At 38.0% G+C, this 27,828-nt stretch overlaps 1 protein-coding gene across 4 annotated transcripts in view; it reads left to right on the top strand.

Annotated features, from left to right (window-relative positions):
- LOC105931057 (microtubule-associated protein tau) overlaps positions 1-27,828 on the top strand; it is an 84,177-nt gene that overhangs the window by 23,748 nt on the left and 32,601 nt on the right. For 3 of the 4 annotated variants that reach the window (XM_036128120.1, XM_036128119.1, XM_012869556.3), the window contains exon 2: positions 13,955-14,017. The gene's annotated coding sequence lies outside the window, so the exon portion shown is untranslated. Of the gene's footprint in view, positions 1-13,816; positions 14,018-27,828 lie in introns of those variants that run through there. The other variant, XM_021320020.2, reaches the window with a different exon arrangement.

Here is a 27,828-nt window from a genome sequence, read left to right as displayed (position 1 = left end):
ATTCTACTTTTAGAGACTCTAGGAACTACCAGTAGACCTGCAGTCTGAGAGCGAAGTGCTCCGTTAGGAACATACGGGGTAATCAGAGCTCTGATATATGATGGAGCTTGATTGTTAAGGAGAATTTTAAGTTCTTTTCTTGATTTAACAGGAAGCCAATAAAGAGAAGCTAAAATGGGATAAATATGATCCCACTTGTTTATTTTCATCACAACTCTTGCTTCGAACTGCATTTTGTAGACTTGCATGTAAGGTTTGCTCTCATGTTTAAGGGGAGCTCAGATGGCTTGAAAGCGGCGCTCTAGGTCACATGACTTTTAGGTCACATGACCAATTCAGCGATGACCCTCTCAAGTTACATAGGCGGATTTTTGATAAGGGAAACCCCCACAGAGCATCAATATGTGCCAAGTGCTGTATATTGACCTGAAAAATCATTTAATATGTCTCAAATTAAGCTAATACTAAGTCAAAACTTACACAGTGTTGCTTTAAAATGAGATTACTCCCTCAGTAGTTGCTGCTAGCTGTCAGTGTGTTCTGTATGAGGGTCACAGAAAATCTCCCCTTTAGCAAAAACAGAAAAAAAAATTACACTCACTGGCAGAAAAGTCATGATATTGTGTAACTAGGGACATTTAGAACTACAATAGCATTTAGCTTTAAAATAAAATAAAATTAAAGTTAGTTTCAGAATCACAAAATAATCTCCATTTTAGCATTCTTATACTTTAAACTCCTTAATCTGGTTTCCCTGGTAGAAAAAGTGAACAACAAAGCCCCCTCCCCCACCTTTTGCCAAAGCTGTTGGTTTGCTGTATAAGAAAAACTTTTCTTTTCACTGAACCCCAGAGAAAAAAAACTCTTCTAGACCACTCATCGTTCCTTGAAAGGTAAAACCTCTTTGTACCAAACTGGAACAATTTATGAGGGTTGGCAAGTATGTCAAACCCTCTAGAAAATATTATAATTTAAGCTGTTTACTTATGCATTTTGACATAATGCTTCACGACTCGCTTTTCCAATGCGTCATTTGAAGCCTCAAGTCCAATTATGATTGGTTTCAAAACAATAAATATATATTTTAATTTTTCATAAAACATAAAGGGTTAATGGTTTCCGTGCCAGCAAAAAAATTTGACCTTTAGAAATTAACTGCATTTGCAGTAAAATAGTGTTGCCACCTGAACCAGAAGTGATCTGTGTGATTGCAATAGTATGGTGAAAAAATGCAAAATATTCACAAATAATCCCATATATGGAAACCAATTAGTGTACAAAATGTTTTTTATACCATTAATGCCCATTTTGTGCATTCCCGGATGAACAAAAAGCTCCGGATGTTTAGATAACTGTGTTGCATAAATGATCCTCTCAGAGCTAAATGTACTAAAACACACAAAGCACTGGTTTGGCCCCATGTTAGCATCTGAGGGTTTGCTCTCCACAAAAAAAAAAAAAAAATTACATCAAAACACAACATTGTTAGTCATTTATCATGAGGGTGGCACTCACTGTTTTCCCACCACTAAAGATCAACATGTATTCCCAGTCGTCCTGCTATGACTTCTGGAAGATCAGGAGAAAAAGTGCTGACTCGATGGTTCTGAATGCTTCACTGATGGGGAGGTTTCCCATGCAGCGTCTGAATGACAGACTCTGGCGGTGGTTGGCTACATCTCACAGAGGAGTATGTTTATTGTTTACTGGTGTTAACGCTCCACTGCGCGCTGCCATGCCGTGCTGTTGACCCGCCACACCAGGATGTGGACTTTTCCCGACATATTTCACCGAGTAGCATTTTGCACCGTGTTGATTTACATCCTCCCTCGCAGCAGGAAAAAAAAGGTTCCATACAGCTGGCCCCTGCTTTTGACTCTGATGATTTCCAGAAACTTCCGCTCTTCCCTCACCCTAAGTGACACGTGTCTCTCCTCCAAGCTTGAAAAATGCAGCCTAGTATCATTTGATTAAAGAAAAAAAAAAGGTTTGTCACAAAGCTGAACTCCGCCTCCCAATCTAATATTCATCTCCATGTCTGTGCAATCTTTCCATTATTCTGACTCTTATCTGGTCCTCCCTATTGCAGATTTAGGACTCTAACCCTTAGCGCCTGACCACTGCTGCCTGGATCTTAGTGCTTCCTGAGTAGGTGCTAATTTAAAACATATGGCATGTAGATGCATATTTCAGATTAGCCATTACTGGGAAGAGGTGTTGAATACATTGTTGATACAAATTACCTCTGCTTACCTTTTCTCTCAGGTAGTTTGACCTTTGAGTAAATTTTTTTGACTGCTACCCTTAAGGGACAGGACAGATTTAAGGTTAAGCCAATATTATTCTTTTGGCTCACAAGTACTTTCCACTTAGCAGTTTTGACCCTTGTAGCAAAAAGGTTGGAATTCACTGACGCTCAAATATTTAGTTTTTGAGCATTATTGCTGTTACATTTTTTTATTTTTCTTATTCGGCAATTTTATAATTCTTATATAGTTAATTTAATGCTGATTTATAAAAAACAAACACATAAGAATCCAACCACCTTTTATTGAAGTGTTTAGGTAAAGGTCAAGTTCCCAGCAACTCAAGCTAAAAAAAAATTATTATTATTATTTAGTTGGGGAAAAACTTTCTTCAAATCATTTTTGATTTCCAACAAAAACATTTTAGAAACAACACAAATGTAATACCAATAGCATTTCTAAATTATGTTTCATATAAAGTAATTTTGTTCCATTTTATTTAATTATTTGTCTTGATTTTGTTTTCAGGATTCACATGTTCAAACATGTTCACTTTTTCAAACGATGTTTCTTTTAATTAAACTCATAGCGGTTGGTTTTGAACATTCTGGGAGTGTAAAAAAAACATTCCAGAATTCACAATTAAAATTTTTATTAGTAGCAGTTTCAAACTGTAAGAAAATATATAATAGATTATGAACGATGCTGCACCAGAGACTTCTGAAAAAAAAAAAAAAAAACAGCTGGTTTAGAATGGCTGCCTAAATTCTAACATTCATTTATTGACTAATATACATTTCTTCCTGTGCTTTTCTCCTTAATGTGCTGCAAGTTTTGAAAGGAAAGCCAAGAAATGAAAGCTCCCTGGAAGTGAAAAGCATGTTGGGATTTTTTCCATGAAGTAATACGGGACCTTGTACAGTAGCCTGTATTTCAGTTCAGAGCGGGCTGCAGGGATGACTTCAAAGCACCAGGCTACACCCTGTGGTTTGTGTAAAGTCAGACACGCCAGCCGACAGACAGTTAATATATACAGTACAGCACACTCTGTAAATCTACGACTGGCACACGCCCTCCGACGTGCATGCTTTTATTGAAGTTTATAAAACAGACATGTTACCGTCAGTCCCGTGTTGCTGCACAGCGCTGAGCCTCTTCCTTCCTAGTTCTTTCTTTTTTCCTCACAGCTATTTTAAACACGCCTCTCAGGCATATTTCGCATATGAGGAATTTCCTGTGTTCTGCTTTTATCAGAGATGAGCGGCAGTCCAAAAGTAACACACGCCGGGCCATCTTTAGCCTTTAAGTGTTGGAGGATGTGAGTGTTGGATATGCATGTGACTGATGAGACAATATGTACCCCCAGAAGGATGTCTTTCTGGGAGGTAGAGTAGAAAAATGATTTCCAATCCATACCATTGGCTGTTTTATCCATTTACACATTTCAAGCAATTTGTCACGATTTTGATGTTTGCCAGCTGGTCTTTCTGATTGCGTGATGCTCACTTTTGACTAATGGACCGCCTGTTATTTGCTCTCAGCAGTAATTGCAAAATAAAAAAGCAGGGCTTTCATAAACCACTCAGTCTTTTTTTATGCTCTCGGCAGCTTTTCACGAACTGTGTTGCAGTCCAGTCCCCTGAGCAATAATGAACAGCAAGGCTGTCATTGTGCCTCTTAGAGATAATTATGACAACATAATAAAATCAGCAGTTTCTTTTCTGTAAATATTAATGTCAGAGAGTTAAGCTGCTCTGTACTTTTACAGAGAAATTAAATGATTTGGGGTGGAACTTTTTTTATTCATACTAATTCTATAATAATAATAATACTAATAAAATAATATTTAAATAGCCTTTTCAGTTTTTATAAAATTAAAAGTCAAGTTCAGAGTGTCGAATACTCACCAGAGAAGTAAATGCCAGTCCCTGCCAAAGGATTTTACTCTTTTAAGTTTTGCTACCTTTTAATCCAATAGGGGTTGTAGGGGTGTGGACATCACCAGCTTTGTAATAATAATAGTAATATCATTGAAACATACATTGAAACATATCTTACAACAAAATTTGTTCTCTGCTTTTAACCCATCATCCTTGGGGAGCAGTGGGCTGCCATGTGCGGCGCCCGGGAAGCAATCTGGGGTTAAGGGTCTTGCTCAGGGACCCAGAGTGCAGGCGCTGGGGATCGAATCGGGTACTTGCATCCTTCTCAGAGTGCAAGTACACTGCTCTAACCACTAGGCCAACACTCCCCATACACCGTGACGCAGCTCGGTAGGCAATTTGGGGTTAAGTGCCTTGCCCACATTGACATGTGGCAAGGGGAAGCTGGAATCAAACCCACAACCTTCTGATTGCCAGACGACTACTCAACCTATCAAGCCGCAGTCGCCCATATAACAATATGATGTCATATTGACTTGTTTGGATGACGATATCACAAATCTTATGATGTGATATGATGCAATATCACAATATTATCTAACATTATTATTTATATTGATATCAACTCACAAAAAATATTACTTCTACAGGTATCTGGGATTTAAATCAAAAACAGCATTCTTTTAATTTTAAAATAGTAATAACCGATCACATGCTCACTATAGCCTCATGCCTGAAGTTTAAAATAAAGGTGTATCTTAAAAATTACTATATTAAATATATGGATAGATATTTTAATTTTGCATCGATGTAATTGGATTGTTAATCATTGAAACGATATATCGATGTAGATCGATGTATTGTTACACCCCTAGTAGGTTATGGAGGACTGTTAGGTTATTTTAACTGGATAAAGTAGATTAAGGTAGATAAATGTATTCCTAGCTAGACATAATTTAAAGTATGATGTATGATGAATAGCAATTTTTTTAAAATCAAGTATAATCACTGAGATCAAACTTTGACATTTCCCCTTCATATTTATTTGTCTGAGTGGATGCTTCTTGGTGGACAGCAAAGGTTGTAACTGAGAAGACTTTAGGGGAACAAAAATAATGACTTCAGCCATTTTTGAGAAAATGGCTAGCTGGGATTTTGTTGTCGGAAATACAAATTGAAAGATAAGCAAGGCGGTTGGGTGTAGGCCTGTACAGTTCAGTGTGATTTACATAAAGCTCACTATGTTCCTGAATAAGGTTCCCACAATTCTAGACGGTAAATACTATTAATGCCTTTCTAAATATTCTTTTTTGGACTTGAGGGTTTTCCCATCTGCATAGGACTGACATTGCACATCATTGTTCTTGTTCTTAAGCAAGCTGGTACAGAAGTAAATGTAGGTGGACAATAAAAGGGCAACAGGACCAGATACCTGAAGTGCTCCACAAATCAACTGAGTAATTGATGCATAATAAAGGGTGACAGTAAATGTTTGGTTTTATTATAATTAGGATAATAATTTACCCTGTTAATTTACTAATAATTTACCCCAAGTAATGTAAGAGATCGTCACTGTTCCCATAAAACTCAGGAACATCTCATCACTAAAAACCTTCTTTAAATCAGTACAAAAGTGGCTCCTGGATAATAAAACATGCACACATCATTCTTATTAATCTACTTTACTAAAACTTTACTAATTATATGTTCTGTGTACTGTAGACACTGTCTTTTTTATATATAAAAATGTATATCTGTATATATATCTGTATATTTTTCTACTTTATGTTTTTACTAACAGGTGTTGCTAATGTATTTTACTTTTCTCATTTTAACATGCCTTGTATGTATGTTGTATTTATGTATTGTCTTTCCATGTTTCTACATCAACCTGCCATGGGACTGCAGATGAAAACTGGCCTGTGTTGCTAAATCTGGCATATTTACATGTTGAACCTTCTTGTGAGCATTTTAATCACTATGTGTTGTCCCATTTTAAAAAATGAACTCTAAACTCTAATATCTCTTTATAAACGTTGACCGTACCTGTTGTCAGTTTTTAGCCAAATGAGCCTGTATCCAGTTCATGAAACACTTTAAATATATAGTGTTGTAAAAGAGAGTTATAATGCCATTAAGACATTTTGTCAGTTTAATAATAACCTATGACTGTTAAATAAATAAATAAATAAAGCAACTTAATAATTTGTGAGAGTATTTAATAGTGTTGTCTTTGCAAAGAAATTAGAATATACACTGTTGTCCCAAATCAAGGTGGCTTAGAAGAGGAGTATAATGTAGAGTAAAGAGTACCAAGGACAAATATCTGAAGTATCCCACAAGTCAACTGAGTCATTTATTATATATATTTAAAGCTACAGGGTAGTCTTAATTTCACAACATATGCTTTTAAACTCAGTAATAAGTGAAAATTAGATATTTAAAGATTTTCTGTTGTTTTTTTCCCCAAAGACAGCTATTCCCTGACGCTCATGTTCTTTGCAAACAAATCTACAGTATTTCAAACTTAGACGACAGACAGGAAAAAAGAAAATTAACACCTTTAGACTGATAAATGATAAAAATGTGATTAATTTAAAATTGGCATTTAGCTGTGGGTCATAGAGTAAACCCTACCAGGGAGGTGTCCTTCAAAGTGAATAATATTTTTGGTAGTTAAGTTCAGTCAACATTAACTGCTGTTTTACTGTGTAGTGACCTGGTACATTATAGTTTCACTAATCTAACATATCACCGTGAAAAATCCTTAACTCTAAACACAACTTAAATTCATCATAGATGATATGACATTGTTTACCCCTTTTGTGAATTAAAAGAGGATTTTTAACAGCTTTTTTGTGCTCAAGGACCTTACAATCAAACAGTTTCAAGTCATTTTGTAGTATGCTTAAAATTCTTTGGAGAAGAGAGTGAATTAGCAACAGTTCTAAAACCCAGTAACATTAATTTAGCCTGATTTATGACAAAAAATATCATACAGTGGGTTAATACTAGAATCCTTCATCATGGATTAAACTGATTTAATTTGAAACCACATGACTTTATCATAGTTTTATGAACGACCCTAACTGATTTGTCTCCTGTGTGGTTTGAGTAGTTTCCAAGCTTTGAACACTTCAGGCCGATCAGCCCAGATCTTAATTAAATATCTAAATTCTAAATTGTTTTTGTTTTTTATCTTGTTTTAAACAAACAACCAATCAGACAATGGTATACCGTCTCTGCCAACCCCCCCACCCGGCCAATAATTTCTTATTGTTTTATAATAAATAATTGTTGTTGCTGTTTAAATGCATGCAGTGATCCAGTCCTCCTACTGCCGGCCAGTATGAGCGATTACAAGCTCCAAGTTTGCATAACAGTATAATACAGGGCTAGCATTACAGCCAAAGACACTGTAAAGATGCAATCATGCAAACCCATTCTGTTAAACATTATCGTAAACAAGATAATAGAAGTTTGTCTGAATTCAATCTAAATTTGACTTTTAAAGCAAGTTGGATGTTAATTTCTTTCCAAATATAATTTTTTCATCTTCTACATTCATGTTTTGAATATCATACCATAGGTTTCTTTAAAATGTATTGAACTTCAGTAAACCAGATTTTTTTTTTTTTTAACAGAGTACTTTGTTTTTGGTCATAAATATAACCTGTATCTAATCATAAAGCCTAAAGTTTAGGCTGGTCAAAACTTAGCTGGAATCTTGTGGTTAAACAACATAAAACATTGTTTTCAGGGATTCTACTCACTCTCTAAGCTGTATGGAAATTTATGGAATTTAAGTGTTTTTCGGTTTGGAGTACTATGGAAAAAGAAACAAAACTCATACATACATTTGTGTTCCAACCAACCAACCCAACCCAACTCTGACCACAGTTGAAATATCGACTAAATCTCATAGTCAGCTTTTATATTTTTACTTTAAAATACGTGCTAACAAAGGACTAACCCTGGGGTACCACTAAACGCGGAAGCGTCGTGTGTGCGCCGCCATTTGCAGCTGATCGCTGCAACTCTAGTCAGTCAGAGAGGTTCCACCCACCGTGCTGCAACGCATTTTTGAAACATCCCAGAAGCGCCCGGCTGTTCTATTTTTGACACTCGCTGCGCCAACCCAGCCTAGTATCTTACAGGTAAAATACATGTGCAGAATTTGGATCGCATTTTACTGTGAAACATCATTATGTCATTACCTGCGGCTCCAGCAATAAGTCACCAGGAGATCTCACTTGATACTTGACTCCATGACTGACCATTTTTATTTTACTTAAAGCCTACAAGTGCACTACTATCACGTGACGATGCAGTCCTCACATGATCCGAGTCTGACCTCGTACTGGCGCTCCAATGTAAAATCACTCCTCTTGCAATGGGTGCCTGGCAGAAAGTATGTAATTCTGACTGTAAGCATTATTTGTGTGTGTCCTTAGAACACCTCTGATTTTTTTCACCAGCTCAATGAAACACAGCTTGTGCTATTACTGCATTTTCAGACAGCATGAGTCATACATTATCAAGGGGTCAGGTTTGGGGACACCTGGGTAGGCATTTTTTCTAGGTACGGCAATACACCATACTGCTTGAATATAGAATGAAATGCAGTATTAGTCAGCACCTTTTTGTCTTCCTGTAGAGGCAGACGATCCCTAATTAGTTACCCTTGACTGTGTTTGAATTGCAGTCCCTATAGCACACTCCCAAAGTCTTTTAGACATATATATTGATGTGTTGTCAAAAGAATTTAGGTTCTGAGATCAGACACGGAAAATATTCTGATCTGCAGAAAAATGAGCCTGCCCAAATCTGGATGAAGGGTTCATCATCTATTACGCAGATGTTAAGGGGATGATCCATTGAACTAATCCTAATCATAGTAAATTGGGGTGCAGCCAGGGCAAGACTTTCCTTACCAACCCATCCCCAATATATCAGGGAGCTCGCCTTGATTTAGCCGACATAGTCTGTCAGACGAGTTCTCCTATATTTAACAGTTCTGTGGGTTCTGGCAGATTGGCATTAGCACAGCTAGCATCTGCTTTCTGGGAGATTAGATGTTAGCTGCCATGTTTTTGTTCCGTCTGGCCTTGATGTCTAATCAGCACTGGAAGAAGGCAGACCAGGAAATCGCAGGACAGAAATTAAATTCCTTCTGTCCATTTTGGCCTCTTTCGGTCCCATATATAAGTTAAATCTCACTGTCGCTATTTTAAAGATATGCTTTCTTAAACCGCGATGCTGACAGCTTGATTATAGACTCTCACTGATAGCTCTTTCTGACAAGCTAATAGAGGATATGGAAGCAGCAGGTCTGCCCTTTTCCCTCTCTCCCTCTAATTTTTAGAAGTTCTGCAGACCTTAGATTGCCTCCTTTCTGATTCTGTCTCACATCAACCCCAATGGTCTCTTTAACGTTTGGCGATGATTTGGTGATTATGATGATGTCCAGGAGTGCCTCTTAACATCATTCTTGGCAGTTAAGGCATCTAGTAGAAAGCTGTGACCATTAACACTTGTGTTAATTTAGACTTGTTCTGTCTGTGTGTCTTTAACAGAAAATAAGGAAATGGCCTTAGACTTTTAAAATGTGTTTTATGTAATTAAAATATAAATTTCAGACTTAAATTTTATATAGGATTTTTAAATGGCAAGGTAAAATTTCCATTTCTCAGTTTAGCTTTGTAACTTTCTGCCATAAGCAGTTAAACTAAGTTAACTTTGATGTAACACAGATAGGTTTCAAAGTAATTGAGTAATATCCATCCATCCATCCATTTTCTAACACCTTTACAACTATAGGGCTTGCGAGGGGTGCTGGTGCCTATCTCCAGCTGTCAATGGGCAAGACGCGGGGTACACTCTGGACAGTTCGGCAGTCTATCACAAGGCAATTGAGTAATATTTTCCTGTAATATTTTTTAATTTTTAGATGTATTTAACTCCTGAATCTTTATGTATCTACATCATTGTATCACACATATTTACAACGTATGTAAATTACTTACATCTGATAACGGATAGTGCTAGGAAAATACTTGTTTAAATATGTAAATATAAACTTAAATAAAATTTAAAATGGTCTTTCTAAATTACTAATAGTAGATCTTCTCAGTTTCTCAATTTAGTGTTTTATTTCTATCTAAGGCCCTGTTTACATGAAAACAATCCACTGAAAATTAAACTTTTGTTCAGTTTCTGTTAACATGTTTAAACAACGTTCTAATGATAATCTCCATTTACACAGCAGCAGTAGAAACTTGAAAACGGTGCAGTTCCCAATCCGCACCACTAGTGGTGCTATGTTCTTTGAAACTCAACATGTGCATGCGTATATACTGTATAAAAGGCGCCCCGAGTTATAAACCTTTTTAGAAGGCAGGGAATAAAGTTTTCCAATGGACAGATGATGAGGTTCAACTGTTTCTTAAGGTAACATTGAATTATATCCATGTCCAGCCGTGGTTACATTCAGAAGAGTCAGCAGGCAAAGCTGTACTTTGCTATCTGGCTTTTTTTCTTCTTCTGTGGTTATTAAAATTGTAGGCAGCCATAATGTTGTGCCTTTGCATTAATTTCTATTGATCTCTGCCATTCTGTGCATGAGCCAGGGATTCTCTGTAGGAAAAGTCTTTTCTTGTTTGCGGGACAACAGAAACCAGGACATTTTTGAAACATCACACTCTAAAACCCGTTTTTAAACTGCACTGTTGTAAGAAAGACATTCAGTGTTGTCGGTTAACATTAACCCTTTTTACCTAGACAATATGGAAATTTGCCACCATGCAACTGTTTATGTAAACTCATTCAGATATCCAAGTAAATTGTCAAAATAGTTCAGATCAGGTATTATTCCGTTTAGTTGGATATTTTCATCAGTTTTGCTTATTTTGTGTAAGTCACCGCCAGTTGAGATAACTTGAACCTTGTATAAGATTAGCTTGTCAGATTGAAACTGGATATTAGCACACCGTAACTTTTCGTACCTCATTTGAATACAAGCTTTAGTAAGTAATTAAAAGACTAGTTATCTCTATGTTTCTTTGGTTTAGTTGTTAACAGCTGAAATAATTTAACAAAAGCACATTTAGATTTCTGGGTTACTATACAGAACAAGGGTTAGCATATATGGTTATAATGCTATGCCCCACAAATATAGAGTAAAAACTCATAATGAATTGGAAAGAAGTACTAAGTTGTTAGTTGGAGTTATTGTCAGTTAATCTGTTTAGCTTTATGGCCTAATGCATTCTGTCAACAGGTGAAACAGGTTAACACTGACATAGCATTAGCTAATCAAGACAAATTGAAGATACAAACAGCAAATAGTTATTTTCATTAACACAGTCTGAAACCATGAAATTCAAAGTAATTTGACAATATTTTTCAGTGTCCTATATAGCTAGTTATACACAGTATCATTTTATTTCTGGTAGTTTTTGTGACACTGACCAGAGGTTGAAATTAAATTAATCTAAAGGCCTACTACATTACCTTGTGGGGTAACTGTCAGCCATATGTAAGCATACAATTTTGTCTCATTTAAATAAAAAAATAATTAAAATTAGGTTTTTATATGTCTGGTTATATTTATTTTCAGTCAATATGCTATGAACATATTACATTAGCATAAAATAATTTCCGTTCTCTCATTCTGTAATGAATGATGCCGGTGAATCTGATATTCAGCCGGAGACAGAGTTACGTTTCTTTAAAAGGTTAATTGTGTGGGATGAATAGTGGCGGATGTGGCAGATAAGCAGAACCAGACTTGAAAAAAGATGAGTTATGGCAGATGATGCAGGCAGGCAGGGATGAGCATATTTATTACTTACCAATAAAGTATTGATATAAAAACTATTTTGCATATCGTTATTTGTTGTCTACGATTTTTCAAGCATGAGCCGGTAGGGGCCATTTTTTACTGCAGTCTGTCTTTATTTGCATGCCTTGAGTTCGTATTGAACAATCCTTGTTCCTTTACTAAATTACAATGTAAAAGAAACCTTTAAAACATACTTTTTTAGGCTTTAAAACCTTTTACATTTTCCCTTTTGGTATCATTCCTTTTGACAAACAGTTTCAATGTACTGCTTAAACTACAATACTCTACTAGCTCTGACCAAGGTAGACCCCTGGTCAGAGCTACACAGCAATTTCATGAGAAATCCATGAATCAGACAGGGAGAGAGACACTTTGGCATAGTAAAACACAAAACCGCTTTGAGGAAAACACAAAATAAAATCTCACTGTCCATCTTGTTTACGCTGGCGGAATATCTGGAATTTCTGCTACATACTCTCATTTGAATTCTTGATCTTGTGAGTCCGGTGGTCGGTAGAGTGACACTGTACGCAGCCAGTATGTCAGGGAAAAAATCTGTACAGATATGTCCATTGCATCAGAAGTTTGGTGTGTCTTGGCCTTTAGTGATGCACGTGGTCAAGGGTCTTGCTCATGGACCCAGAATGACAGACTCAGTTTCAAACCGGTAACCTTTGCAGCCTCTCCAACATGCTAACACCTGGCTACCTAACCACTAGACCACCACTTCCACTCAATATATATCCCCTTTAATAGGAATTGTTACTGATTGCAGCCAATAAAGGTGGTGATTTGTTTGAAAGCAACTACTTTTTGACCTGGGATTGGTAAAAAGTTCTCAAATTAGGGCAAGTTAAATTGTAAACTGGTGTCATGCTACTGCAGTAAAAGTAATATGTCTTTTAATGCTTTTTACATTTCTTACAATATATTTTCTAAACAAGGCATACCTGATGACAGGATCCAGCTACCTGCAACCAATGATAGTTGGCTTTGTGTGTTAATATGGGCTTAAAGCAGTCTGGAGCTTTATTCTCTAGGGTTATTTTACTCATTTTCTCACTCATTCTTTAGCCCTTCCACTAAGCTTATAATGTCTGTGTTCATTTACTCTGACATCTTTAGTAGTGTGGGTGATGGATAGCTAGAATGGGAGCAGTTTGTGCTCTTATCCTTTCATATGGTATGCGGTTGGAGTAATGAGCAGGGAATTTAAATCTCTGGGTTGTATAAGTTTGTTCTACTGGTCCGGCCTCTGCAGTCTCTCACTCAGACCCTCTTTTTCGCCCTCTCTCTCTCTCTGTCTCTGCCTTTGTTTCAGTTCTGCTGCAGCACTCGGCCCTGCCTGCAAATGAGCACCATTGACAGAGCAATTATTCAGTGTGGGGCAAGCCCCGCACCCCTCTTTGCACCTCACATGTACACTCATGCCGCATTTGCCGTCATGTTTGGATGTTTTGTGCATTCATAATCTGGACGCCTCGAAGCAAAAAAAAAAAAAAACGCAAATGAGATGAACACCGGGGGAAGAATATAATGCGCTTCTGGAGATTTCTGATGCTGGCGAAGGTCTTTCATCTTAAAATCAATTCCCCCAGGGGGTAGAAGAGCCTCGTATTCCTTTCAAATATGAATTAATGGGCGAAACATGGACACGTTTCTTGTGCTCAGACATGGCTAAAACCCACCCATCCCCAACCCCCATCTCCACCCCTCCCCAATGCGATGCAGACGCTGGTTTCAGCCCTGACTGTCGGTGTGTGCGCTTGGTGGAGGGGATGCAAGGCAGCTTGCTGATTGGCTTGCTTTGTGCACGTGTGTGAAGGAAGTGTGTAAGCTGCAGCAATGTGCTCTCGCCGGCTCCGCTAGCCGGCGTGAAAAAAACATCAGTCATCTCTGCGAGTGCGCCACTGCCCCAATGACTCTGGTCCTTGCTCCTGTGCCTCTTTCTCATCTCTTTCTCTCTTCTCCTCTTTCTGCAGAAGCTGTTGCCCTCGCTTTGGTGCCTCGTTGCAGACACAAAACAGCTGGACCCACCTCATCAGGTAAGCTGGTACATGCCATATTATACATTTTCTGCATATAAATCATTTGGAATATGCAGGGGAAAAAATCCCTACATGAATTATTTTTCCAGCTTTTCTACCTCGGGGCTTTCCTTTCTTCTCATCTTTAATAGCAAATCAATATTTCTTCTTTGTCATCCTTCTTTTGTCTGCAGAAATTCAAATTGCTCAGGATATTTGAAGCTGGTGACCTATCAAGAACAATCGAGTGAAAACAGAGCTGATGTTCCGATAAGCCTGGGGCTGGCTCTGTGATTTTTTTGTGACTTTTAGTGTTTGTGACGTTCTCCGTCTAGACAACACTGATTATTCAGCCACCAGCATGCTGTGAGAGCATATTTTTTAGATATTTCAAATCATTGTCTGCTTCATTTCGACACTATGTCTCATGTTTTGAGGGTTTTGTGGCATGTGCTCATAGCTGGTAGATTGTTGGTGATTTCTCATTGAGACCACAGAACACGTTAGGCTGTATGTTCTCATTGGCAGAGCTGGCTGTCAAAAGTTCCCCAACAGCTCGGTCAGCATGCATTTTGGAGCAGGTGGTGATAGATCGATTAAAATGTCAGCCCCTAGTTATTCCAGACATTTATGCTCATGCTTGGATCTGGTTTTGTGCTTTGATATCTTACGTAGTGAGAAGAAAAGTAAGAAGATATGTGCTTGGTTGATTATTTATGTATTGCAGCAATGTTTCTTTGCAGCAATGTTTCTTAGCAACAAATCCTATCCTTTTGAATCAATTCATTTCTAGTTATGTAGCACCAATTCACAGCTCATGTCATCTCAAAGTACTTTACAAAGTCAAATTCAATCAAATCAGACCAATTGGTCAAAAAGTTTCCTATGTAAGGAAACCCAGTAGATTGCATCAAGTCTCTCCAAGCAGCATTCACTCCTTCTGAAAGAGCGTAGAGCCACAGTGGACAGTCGTCTGTATTGCTGATGGCTTTGGAGCAATCTCTCATATTGAGCATGCATGAAGCGACAGTGGAGTGGAAAACTCCCCTTTAACAGGGAGGAAACCTCCAGCAGATCCAGGCTCAGTGTGAACGGCCATCTGCCTCAGTAAGAAAAGACTGAGCAGAGAAATAAACAAGTTCCTGTAGTTGGCTTGGTGAAGTAATTGGCAGGCTGTGGATGTCCATTTCTGTTCGCCACTTTGCCAGTAAGTCAAATAAAATGGGACAACGAGAGAGAGACAACAACGGCAGAACAGAATTGCACCGCTTTTCTCCATTTCTGACTATTGGTTCATCCAACAATGATATAAAAAGTGATGTATTATCAGTATACTTGGCAGGTAGAGCACTGCGCTTGTGTCTGGAGGTTCAACTCTCACATGCTGCCATTCTGGATTCCTTGAGCCTTATCTCTCCCTGGACGCCACACCGTTGCAGCCCACTGCTCCTCAAGGGGATGGGTTGAATGCAGCGAACAAATTTCATTGGAATGTATGTTGCAATGACAATAAAGACACACAGCTCAGTCACATGACCTTGTGAGCTGCTGTGTTTGGTCAAAGCAACAGTAGACATGTTTAGTGCCACCAGTCATGATATTGACAGTAGACTAAACAAGCTTACTGTTTAACCATGGTGGCTGAATAGCGGTGTTTTGCCACTATGTTGGCCACTATTATGGTTTGACTTTATTAGTACACAGTACAATCACTACCATAATGTGGATAAAAGTAAATGTTTGGCCAAACCCACTGTTTTCTTGTTTATTGATAGCAGCTGTGTTATTTTGTGTGAGGAACCTCATGCAAACTGTGAAGCATGGTGGTGGAACTGTTATGGTTTGTGACCTTTTAAGGAACTGGCTGCATCATTCTTTGTCAAATTGAAGTGTTTGAAGCCATTGTGAGACAATGACTATTGGACCTTTTCTACGGATGTTTGTCCAAACACGGATTGTTGCGCAACCACAGTGTCAACATCCTGATCCAAATTTTGCTGAACTGCTGTGGGAGGTGTTTTAAATGCATTAACGGGTGGACTATTATGCAGATCGCCCACATAGAGTTATTTCATCTCTATAATGTGCCCATTTTATCTGTGCGCCCTGTTTTGGTCACGTCTAATACTGGGAGCGCTGGGAGTCCACAGGATCCATCACATCTTCACCAACATGACGGCCCACGCTCCCTCCAGCATCCATCTCTGTCCATCTCTGTTTCTGTCTGCCACCATGGTTGCTGGGCAGCTCCCATGCGAGCTGTCTCCTCTCTGAATACCACTTCGGGATGACACACAATGGCGCAGGACGGGATGACGAAGGGGGCAAATGCGCCCCTCTTCTGTCCTGCTTTTTGGGGATGCAATCAGAGGGTGCCCACCACCCCACCCATGCACCCACACACCCCCTGCATTGCCAGTTCTGTTAGCTGAGGTTGTTGTTGTTTGGATGTGAAGATCCTGCTAGAGTCAGTTCCCAAACTGTTGCTGCGTCTGCAGAGCAGGAGCCGTGGGAGGCAGAAACATTGCTTTGGAGTCAGTTACGCCTATTCTTCTAACTGCTGTTAGTCAGCGAGGCATTTGAAATCTATAAATGTAGGTGTCAGTAAGGTGCCAAGTGTGGGAAAACAAGGCCTTTGTTTTCCTTCTACAATTCTGTCACTTTAATATAAAAACCACAGTTTTGCCTCCCTTTCAGCCTGTGCAGACTCAGGCTACAGCTAAATCATCATTGGTGAAGGTGTTACAAATCTGTGTAAAAACTCATAGAGGGATGTGGTGAATGTGTGGTAAGCAGGGAAATCTCTTCTCACAGTACCGCTTGATATGACAACTCAGATTACATTAACTGTGCATGCGTATTTTTAAATTTCTGGGGTATTCCCTTGCTTTCACAAGGCTTGTTATTAAAACTCATTGTCTAACTGTGATTTAAGATGCTAATCTATACCAAACCCTTGAGGAACAGAGCTTTTCTACCTGTGATGCCATTTTGATGCAAACTGAAGATATTAGTGGATGTAGTTCAAAGGCTATTACAATGGTATATAAAATGTCGTTAGTGAATAAATTGTCTATGAAACTTATTGTCTATGCACAGTGGTGGAACTGTGACGGTTAGGGGTTGCTATGCTTCAATTTGTTTTTTGTTGATTGTTCAAGTTTTAGTTATGTTTCATATTAAACTATTGGAGAAACCTAAATATTGTAGCTCTTGTGTCTATTTATGACCTTAAATGCTTCATATAGAATTTGCTCATCAGTGCCATCATTCTATTTGGAATTAATTTCCTCCTAACCTGTCAAGTTTAGACATAACGAGGCTCAACCTCTGCAGCCCTGCATCTAAAATATGGCTCCACGCTCACATTCCTGTCCATAAAAGAATTTCATAGGATTAAAATTGTTGCCTCCAGGCTACATTTCTCCCCGACTTGTGGTAACATGTTGATTGATGAATGTAAGGCTCTCGGGCGACTTTTATTTAGACCCATTTTGCCACCTGTTTGCACTTTTAAAATGCAGCTGTTGCCTTCAGGGCACAACTGCCAGCACCTGCTCTTTCCTGGTTTTACATAAAATTCAATTTACATGCTTTTAAGTTTATAGATTGTGTGATGCGTGAGCAGTGCAAGTTGTTTTATTAGCCTTGTTGTTCTCTAATTGGATGCAGAGTATTAAAGTGTAGTTGGCAATGGAAAGATTTTGAAATGAAATAATTTTTCGTCAGAGTTTTCACACAGACCCAGAGCAGCTGAGAAAGTTCAGGAACCAAAACCACATTTCCCACGGTTTCCTGCACTAAACAGGAAATTACTGTCCTCGAAAGCACCAGCTCCTGACCTGACGTTTGGTGTTGCCTTTAAGAAGTATTAAAAATAACTGGATTCAGTGCTCTTGTGGAGAGTTTCTCCACAAGCAGAAGAAAGAAAAAGATTGTCGTTTCCACAGCATTTAGCTCCACACAGTCCTATTGATGATCCTACATAATGTAATTGTTTAATGCATTATTTGTGAGGTTAAAAAAACAGAACAAATATAACCCTTTGATGATCAGACATATTTTTGGTTCTCTGGTGTAGGATTTGATCTAGTGGGTGGATGTGGCCCTGTCTTTCCGAATAATTCCATGACTTCTCAACCTGCTGGTCCAAACTGATCTGTTATCAGATTCCAAAAAGCAGAGGGAGGCTGTTTAATGTAGCGACAGTGCAGTATTGCCAGTGGCCTCCTGTGGCACTAAACCTGGATGTTGCAGGTCTAGCGTCCCTAGTGGCTAAATGTTAAACAGTGCTACTTTAATAAAAGAAACAATAAATCCGCTGTTTTATTTCTACAATACATTATGATAAATCATATGGTTGGCTGTTTAGTCCTCAAAAGTCTTTCACCTTGAGTGTCTCGGTCAAGGTCTGTAAAAAGAGTCAAGATGAGGACAAGCGAAATGACTCACTCACACGTGAATTACTTGTTAGCTCACACTAAGTGAAGTTTGATGGGAAGGAAACAGTGAACCAAAACTCTGAAATGGTTCTCTTAACGAGAACAAAAGCTCACATTAGCTGTGTACTAGATGTAATCTGAAGTTTAAAAGAGGCAAAAACAGCAATAGATTTTCAGTTACCGCTTCACATCTTGCATTTAATGTGTTTAGCATCCATTTGTCTGTTCTATGGAAGTGTGTGCTGGCTCTGTGTGTGGGGAGAAGGGGCCTGTCAGTGTGAATTATAGATGAGGAAGTGGGGGTGACGGCCAACTTAAAAAGGGAGGAAGCCGGGAGACCTCAGAAGAGAGTATCTGTCAGATTTTTCATACCAGACCCCCAGGTTGAACTTCAAACACAGACTCCACAGAACACAGCTGGCTCAGTAGTCACATTATGACCTTGAATCACTCCTGGAGGTGTTTTGCTTGCTCATACCAGCTTTTAAAAGCCAACTCAGAGATTTCCCTGGACATTTAGTTAGTACTTTGGTTCCATACTTTGAAAAGGTGAAAATACCACCACCAATGCTATAACACATAGGATCTGAACATCTAAAATTATTAATGTGAACGTGACATCCTGCTGATTTTTTAGGCTGAGCCCAGCCGAACCCGGGAGCCATAGCTTGACCACCATGCCCCAAAGTCGGGCTTCACAAGAATGTCCCAGGCCCCCTATTTCACACAAGGTTCTCTAATAATGTGGTCAGCTATCATTCACGTTTTTTAATTGCTTCTGGCCTGACATCCCTGAGGCCAGTTTGCCATTGGAGACATTAACAAGGGAAATAATCGCCTCCAGGATCACAGCGGCACCAAAACTTGTCCCCCACGTTTACGGTTGCATTTCTATAGAGTGGGTGTTGTTAAGGAGTGCGATGATACATTACTGTTTATTCATTTCTATCCCACAGTCAGCTGGTTGCACAGATCATACATCTTGGCTATATCACAACCTTGCTCTCCAAGCTTGTCCTCTTCTCTTTGGTTAAATTTATGGAAAATACCCAAAATGACACAGTCTGACCGAACGGAAAACCGGAATTTCGGTTCAAACAAGAGACGTTGGCTATTACCTAATTTTTCAGACATCTTTTTTCCATCTCTCCCTTTGATCATTTTAATAAAAATGAATCCTTTATCTGGTCAGTGGAGCACTGAGATTAGGATTCATTTCCTGTTTCTCATCCCTGTTGAAGAGACAAAATCTATGGATTAGATCAGCCTCTGACCTCCTTCTTCATACGCCACTCATTTTTGTGCCTTATATGCAACCTTTTTGGGCTTCCTTGGAGGAGGAGCGCATAACTCAACTCCTATGTGGGAGTAGCTAAAATGTTGTTGATCTGTTCTACCTCTTCTTGTGATTTCAATGGCAATTGTATTTTTCTAGCCTGTTGAACACAGCTATGAGCTGTGAACAAAATTTGATGGGAAGTGAAAGCTTGTGGATCACTGATAAGATTGTACGTATCAAATTATCAGTGCAGCTTCCTGAAAAAGCAGCAGGTAATGAGTTTGTAGATAAGATGAGATGCTGCCTGGATACTTTGTGTGATGACAAGCTTCGGAAATCTGTTTTTTTTTTTTTTTTTGCAGTTCTGGAGCTTTGAAACAGAAACACAGTGGTTAAATGTGGAGTTTATTGTAAAAAAAATATTATTATTCTTGAACAAAAGAGAAAATGAGTAACCATATTTTTTTAAATGGTGACAAAATACATAAATGCATTCCTGTTAGCACTATGACACTTAAAGGGGGGTACATTATCCAAAATTCACTTTTTTAGCCCTTTTGTTGTATGTAGCCTCTCCAGGTACTGTGTAGATATCTTTTATATTCTATATTTTTCCTTTTTTTTCAATTTGTTCAGTTTTCTCTATTCCTTATTATGTTTTTCAACAATTGCTTCACAGTATTTGTTGCGGAGAAGCTAAAAAAGGTCATGGACTTCTGGCTAACTAATTAAGCAAATCCGCCATTTTTTATTTTTCGCTGTGATTTTGTGGTCCAAGCTGAAGGACACTGAAGCTACAAGTGGATAAGGGAAAATGTTCAGTTGTTGGGGATATTAACCCAGACAATTCATTACACCATCCCCCACCATACTACAAAAATGGCTAAACAGGGTAGAGTAGAACACTCTCCTGAAAGGGTACGATGTGTGCGATGCCTCCTTTGCATTTAAAGAGACCGCACCAACACGAGTTGCTCTCAGACACGGCTAAGAATAATGAGGATTTCAGACCAAAGCATTGCAGTTCCACATTATATAGACCACAACTGAATGATTTCAATGTGAAAGGGGATACCTTAAAAGAACGATAAGCCTGCACTTTTCCAGTTTTCTCTGTTCTCTATTATGTTCTTTAAACAATTACATCAAAGTAGTTGCTGCAGAACCTCTGAACATGGTCATAAATTGCCGGCTAACCAATTTCGCAAATACACCACTTTTTTATTCCTCACTGAAGCTTTGTAGTCCAGGTTCAAGAATGCCGAAGCTACAAGTGGATAAGTAAAAAGGTTCGGTTGTTGGTTGTATTAATCAGAGGTGGGTAGAGTAAACAAGAACTGTACTCCAATAAGAGTAGCACTGCTCCAACATATTTTTACTCAAGTAAAAGTAAAAAGTAGCCAACCAAGAAAATACTCATGTAAGAGTAAAACAGTATTTGGTAGGAAGGTTACTGAAGTACTGAGTAACTAATCATAACACATGTTTTAATATTTAACAATTTTGTAACCAGACAGACAAAAATGTAAAATACATATACATAAAATAATACAAAATAAATTCAGACAGGAGAGACACTTTTTTCACTTTTTTTTCAACATAACACCAATGAAACAAATACTTGCAGCAGTTCATACAGTAAGTCAGAACAGTGCAAGGTACTTCCAGTACCAATATTTACTGTTTACTGTATGTTCACTTTACCTCCACATGGCTCAATGAGCTCAGCAGGTAAAATCAAAACAACAAAGCTCGTGTACAAACACTTATCATAAACTGTGGGTGTGTCTCTGTCTCTGGTGCATTTTTTTGGTTAAAACAAGTCAGATGAAGTTAGCAATAAAAAACAAGTAGCAATACTTTGTAATAATATTACTCAAGTAAAAGGTGCACTGCAGTAAAACTACTCATAAAAGTACATTTTGTTCAAAAAGTTACTCAAGTAAATTTAACTGAGTAAATGTAACTAGTTACTATCCACGTCTTGTATTAACCCACACAATTCATCACACTGTCTCCAAGCATACTACAAATATGGCCGAATAGGGTGGAGTGGAGGGGGGTGGGGTGTATAGTGCATCATTAGCAATTGAAGAGGCTGCACCACAACGCGTTGTGATTCAGACGAATCTCAGAACATGCCTGTTCTGAGGACCCGTGGAGCTAAATTAACAAGCAATTCAGACCAAAGCATTGCAGTTCCACTTTACATAGAGCACAACTGAATGATTTCAATGTAAAAAGGAAGAACTCAAAGGCATGGTGTGTCCCCTTTAAAGACGGATCAATATGAGAAAGAAAGAGTTGTTTTCCAAGTAGTCTAATCTCCAAATATTCAGCCAATGCTGAGTCATTGGTTGCTATGGTGACTCCCAGCTTGAGGGGAACAAGGATGGGAAGATCTCTACCCTTTACATCGGACACACAAGGCAAAACACAAGCCAAACAGCATGAACAAACGTTTGTTACCTAAACACAATAGGTCATATTAAAAAAAAAAATTCTTAAGCTGTAAGCTTCCGAACCCTGTAGTGGTCAAACATGTGCTTTTTGTGTATATACATTGTTTTATATAGGCACTGTTATGGGTTAATTTTCTCCCTGAACTGAGAAAGTACACTGGGAGTGAATTAGAGTTTCAGTGTGTTTCATCTGTATTCTTTCTTGATTTAACTGTAAGCTGGCTGATAGTAGTCAAAAATATCTACATTATGATGTAAAAATCATAAATGGGGAGCTCAAAGTAGAATGAAAGAACAGCCGTTTACCCTTGCTGTAAACAACTGCTTTGGTCTGGTGCTTCTATTCCTGTCATTTCCTGATATTTTTGGGGCAGGATGGAACCACAAATCTCTCTCTGTGCTTTTACTCTTCTTTATATAGTAAGCTTGCTGTGCTGGCCCGCCCTCCACTGAAAGAGAAATGACTTCCTGCTCCCCTCTTTTTTTTTCTTATTTTATGTGCTTCCATTTTATTCATGACATCAAACAGCTCCCTTTTGGAAAATAATCGGTCTTTCTCTCTGCTTTTTGTTTGTTATGTGGAGCTTAAGGAAAAATTCCTAGCCGTCTGCCAAGATGCTAAACAAGTCAATCTTTTTTTGTTTTGGATGTTCCTCAAACTCACTCTTCTGATATTTGCTTTTAGATCAAAATCCCATAACAGCCAAGTGCCTTCACATGTTTAGCTTACTGAAGACAAATCATTGCGACAGAGAACAAAAAACCTCAGTAACATTAATTATGTCGGAAGAAATTGTGAGAATACATCTCATTACTCATTCATGTAGAAAACATGTCAGGTTTTACTTTTTTGTCGATGACAGTGTGGTCAGTGTAAAGCACCATTAAAAATTTTAAATTCCCTTTGGCAGCCAACCAGCCAACACCTCAATATGGTCCAACATAAATTCTAGTCTATTGTTCAGATTAAACTGATTCATAGTGGCCTATTGTTAATTTTCTGTACATGTTTAATGTAGGCACACTTTGCTAAGAAATGGGACTCATAAGGTTTAGATTTTTATTAAAGTTAATATTATTAGTGCAGTTTGAGACCTAATTAAGGTCTCCCTTGCAAAATAGATTTTTAATCTCAATGGGTATTACCTGGTTAAATAAAGGATAAATAAAAAAATAAAAATTAAGACTTGCATCGTGTGTATGACTTGTGATCATTCCCACTCCTAAATCTAGCCAGAGGAAAAATCTATATGGGGCCTATATGGGGAGGGAATGGGCCGAACAATAATTCAATTACATTTTATTTATATAGTGCCAGTTCACAACACATATCATCTCAAAGCACTTTACAAAATCAAATTCAATCAAAGCATACAGACTGGTTAAAACAAGTTTCCTCTCTAAGGAAACCCTGTAGATTGCATTGAGTCTCTCCAAGCAGCATTCACTCCTCCTGAAAGAGCGTAGAGCCACAGTGGATAGTCATCTACATTGTCAATGGCTTTCCAGCAATCCCTCATACTGAGCATGCATGAAGCGACAGTGGAGAGGAAAACTCCCCTTTAACAGAGAAGAAAACCTCCAGCAGAACCAGAACCAGGCTCAGTGTGAACGCTCATCTGCCTCTATTAGAGAAGACAGTGCAGAGACACAAAAAGCACAGAGCCACGCATTGATCCAGGAATCTTTTCTATGTTATATGGTAATAGCGAATGATCTGTCTCCTCAGGATGGTGTCACAGCTAACAGAACGCTAGACCGGGTGTACCTACTATGAAGAGAAAAAAGACAGAGAACAAAAAGTTAAAAGTTGAAATAACAACAAACAATGCAAATTGGAGAACAGTAGGATGACTCAGCAGAGTGAGAAAAATAGATCCTGATGTCCTCCAGCAGCCTAAGCCTATAGCAGCATAGCTATAGACATAGCTCAGGGTAACATAAGCCACTCTAATTATAAACTTTGTCAAAAAGAAAAGTTTTAAGATTAGTCTTAAAAGTAGACGGGGTGTCTGCCACACGGATCAAAACTGGGAGTTGGTTCCACAGGAGAGGAGCCTGATAGCTAAAGGATCTGCCTCCCATTCTACTTTTAGAGACTCTAGGAACCACCTAAAAAAAAAAAAGACTCTAGGAACCACCAGCAGACCTGCAGTCTGAGAGCGAAGTGCTCTGTTAGGAACATACGGGGTAATCAGAGCTCTGATATATGATGGAGCTTGATTATTAAGGGCTTTATACATGAGAAGGAACATTTTCAATTCTATTCTTGATTTAACAGGAAGCCAATGAAGGGAAGCTAAAATTGGAGAAATATGATCCCGCTTGTTGATTTTCATCAGAACTCTTGCTGCAGCATTTTGGATTAGCTAAAGACTTTAAACTGAATTTTGTGGACTTCCTGACAGTAAAGAATTGCAATAGTCCAGCCTTGAAGTAACAAATGCATGGACTAGTTTTTCAGCGTCACTCTAGAACAGAATATTTAAAATTTTGGCGATATTCTGGAGGTGAAAAAAGGAAACTTTGGAAACCTGTTTAATATGGAATTTAAATGACATGTCTTGGTCAAAAATTACACCAAGATTTTTTTTACTTTATAACCAGAGGCCAAGTTAATGCCATCCAGATTAAGTGATTGATTAAGAAGTTTATTTTTTGAGAACTCTGGTCCAAAGATTAAAACTTCTGTCTTGTCAAAATTTAAATGCAGGAAATTTAAAGTCCTCCAGCTTTTGATGTCATCAAGACATGACTGCAGTCGAAGTAACTGATTGGATTCATCAGGATTTATGGATAAATATAGCTGAGTATCATCAGCATAACAGTGGAAATTAATCCCATGCTGTCTGATAATTTTGCCAATCGGAAACACGTATTTATAGTAAAGAGAATTGGTCCAAGGACTGAACCCTGTGGTACTCCACAAGTGACCCTAGAGTTTGAAGAAGATTTATTACTAACATGAATAAACTGGAATCTGTCCGACAGATAAGATTTAAACCAGCCTAATGCTTTTCCCTTAATCCCTACAGTATGCTCAAGTCTTTGTAGGAGAATATTGTGATCAACTGTATCAAATGCAGCACTGAGACCTAACAGGCCAAGTACAGACACAAGTCCATTATCTGAGGCCATGAGAATATCATTAGTGACCTTCACCAGAGCTGTTTCAATGCTATGATGAGCTCTGAAGCCTGACTGAAACTCTTCAAGTACGTCATTACTTTGCAAATATTCACATAGTTGATTAGCAACTACTTTCTCAAGAATTTTAGATAGGAAAAGAACATGAGATATACTGTAGATCTGTAATTTATTAACTCATCTTGATCAAGAGAAGGTTTCTTAAGTAAAGGTTTAATAACAGATACTTAAAAAGCCTGTGGTACATATCCATTTTTCTAAGAATAGATTAATCATCTAAAATAGTGGCAATAATTAAAGGGAATGTTTCCTTAAATAACTTGATTGGTATTTGGTCTAACATATAAATTGAAGGATAGATGAAGCTAACATTTTAGATAACTCAGTAATCTCTACTGGGGCTAAAACGTCCAAACACTGATCAGGTTTTAAAGATTCCTCCAATGCCGCCTCACTTACTGAGGACAAAGTAATCATGTTTGGGGGGAAAACAATGATTTTATTTTTAAATAATAAATTTCATTTAAGAGGAATCCCATAAAGTAATTACTGCTAAGAACTAAGGGAATGGATGGATCAACAGAGCTATGACGCAGGGTAGGTTTGGTAACTATACTAAAGAGAAACCTAGAATTATTTTTATTGTCCTCTATTAATGATGAAACTTATGTTGCTCTAACTCTGTGAAGGGCATTTTTATACAAAAGTAGACTGTTACTCCAGATTAGTTAATATTCCTCTAGATGAGTAGAGCACCATTTTCTCACCAATTTCCTAGCGTTGTGCTTCAAAGAATGCAGTTCTAAATTAAATCAGGGAACCTTCCTGTGAATAATTACCGTCTTTTTCAAAGGGGCTATGTTGTCTAATGCAACACGCAATGAGGAAGTGACACCATCAACGAAAGCATACAGTTGTGAATGGGAAGAAATAACATTGTTGCAATCTAATGTGCATTTCTGTAATTAAAAGGAGGGCAAACTTTTTTAAGATTTGATACAGCATTATCTGATAAAGATCTACTACAATCAAACCCTCTTTTGGAAGTGGAGAACTTAGTTAAATTGAACTCAAAGGTTATTAAAAATGGTCAGATAGGACAGGGTTGTGAGGAAATACTGTTATACATTCGCAATCAATGCCATATGTCAGCACAAGATTCAAAGTATGAAGGCATCGTTTTATGCACATTTTGAGCAAAAACAATTGAATCTGGGATAGTATTAAAGGCTACACTAAGGTTATCACATTCAGTGTCAACTTGAATGTTAAAATCCCACACTATAATAAACTTTTCAGTGTTTAACACTAAATCAGATAAGAAGTCTGAGAACTGATCTAAAAACTGAGAGTAAGGGCCTGGTGGACGATACAAAACAACAAACAGAACAGGTTTTCTTGCTTTGTAGTTTGGATGAGGGAAACTAAGGGTTAAATGTTCAACAGAATTGTAGTTCTTAATTTGCCTGGTACTAATTAATAAATCAGACTAAAAGATGGTTGCAACTTTTCCTCCTCTTCCTTTAGTTCTGGGAATGTGGAAAATTAAATAATTAGAGGGAGTTGACTCATTTATACTAATGTAGTCTTCTTGAAGCCAGATTTTGGTGAGACAAATTAAATCAATCTGATTTTCAGAAATCAATTCATTAACTAACAAAGTCTTTGGAGGGTTAGACCTTATATCTAATAAACACCATTTAATTGTTTTATTTTTTGCTTCAAGTTGAGTCATATTGATTTTTATGATTTGCTCCTTTCAGATACATTTTTATTCTGATTAGTTTTGGCCGTGGGAAAGACACTAGATACCAGATTAGTTTGCCCAGTTGGACCCGATTACAAAATATATAAATTTTATACCCAAGTAAGTCGCACCTATGGTTTGTCTTTTGTACTTGTCATTAGCATAGGCTCACTGACTCTGAACAAAATCTGTACAGGGCCCATATTCACATTAAAGCTAGGCAACATTTTCCTTTTAGGCACCTTATATATACAATATTGGATCCAGGGAAATTATAATGCATCATTGGTAGGTAATTTATTAGATTTACCTCCGCTATATATTGTCCCTTCCTCGCCCCTTTTCTGGTTAAATGTTTTCCATTTTATAAGTCAGCCTACTTCCTGTATGCAGAATCTGTCTTTTGTACTCTAGATGCTTGTTTTGGTGCATAAAGCCCCCCCCTGCTGGTCCTTTCTCACTCTTTTAATGTCCACAGGATAATCGGTGTTCCACCTCTTTACAATCCCGGAGCAATGCAAAGCTTTTTTTTTGTATTTTTTTTTTTTTTTTTTTTTTGTATCTTTGACCAGATTTAACTCTTTGATCCTTTGGCTCATTCCCAGTGGGCTAATCCAAGAATTTAACAAATCTTAAGAACAGCTCACTGGAGCAGTTGGTCTAGTTGGCACAAGACGGATGCTTGTAATCACTTGTTGGTGCTAAATTACCATCCCTGCAGTTGCCTCGGATACTCTCCTCCCAATCTCTGT

The sequence above is a fragment of the Fundulus heteroclitus genome, chromosome 24, assembly GCF_011125445.2.
Source record: "Fundulus heteroclitus isolate FHET01 chromosome 24, MU-UCD_Fhet_4.1, whole genome shotgun sequence".
NCBI classification, from domain to species: domain Eukaryota; kingdom Metazoa; phylum Chordata; class Actinopteri; order Cyprinodontiformes; family Fundulidae; genus Fundulus; species Fundulus heteroclitus.
The sequence above is the reverse complement of the archived record's forward strand: the minus strand, read 5'-3'. Positions and strand labels throughout refer to the sequence as shown.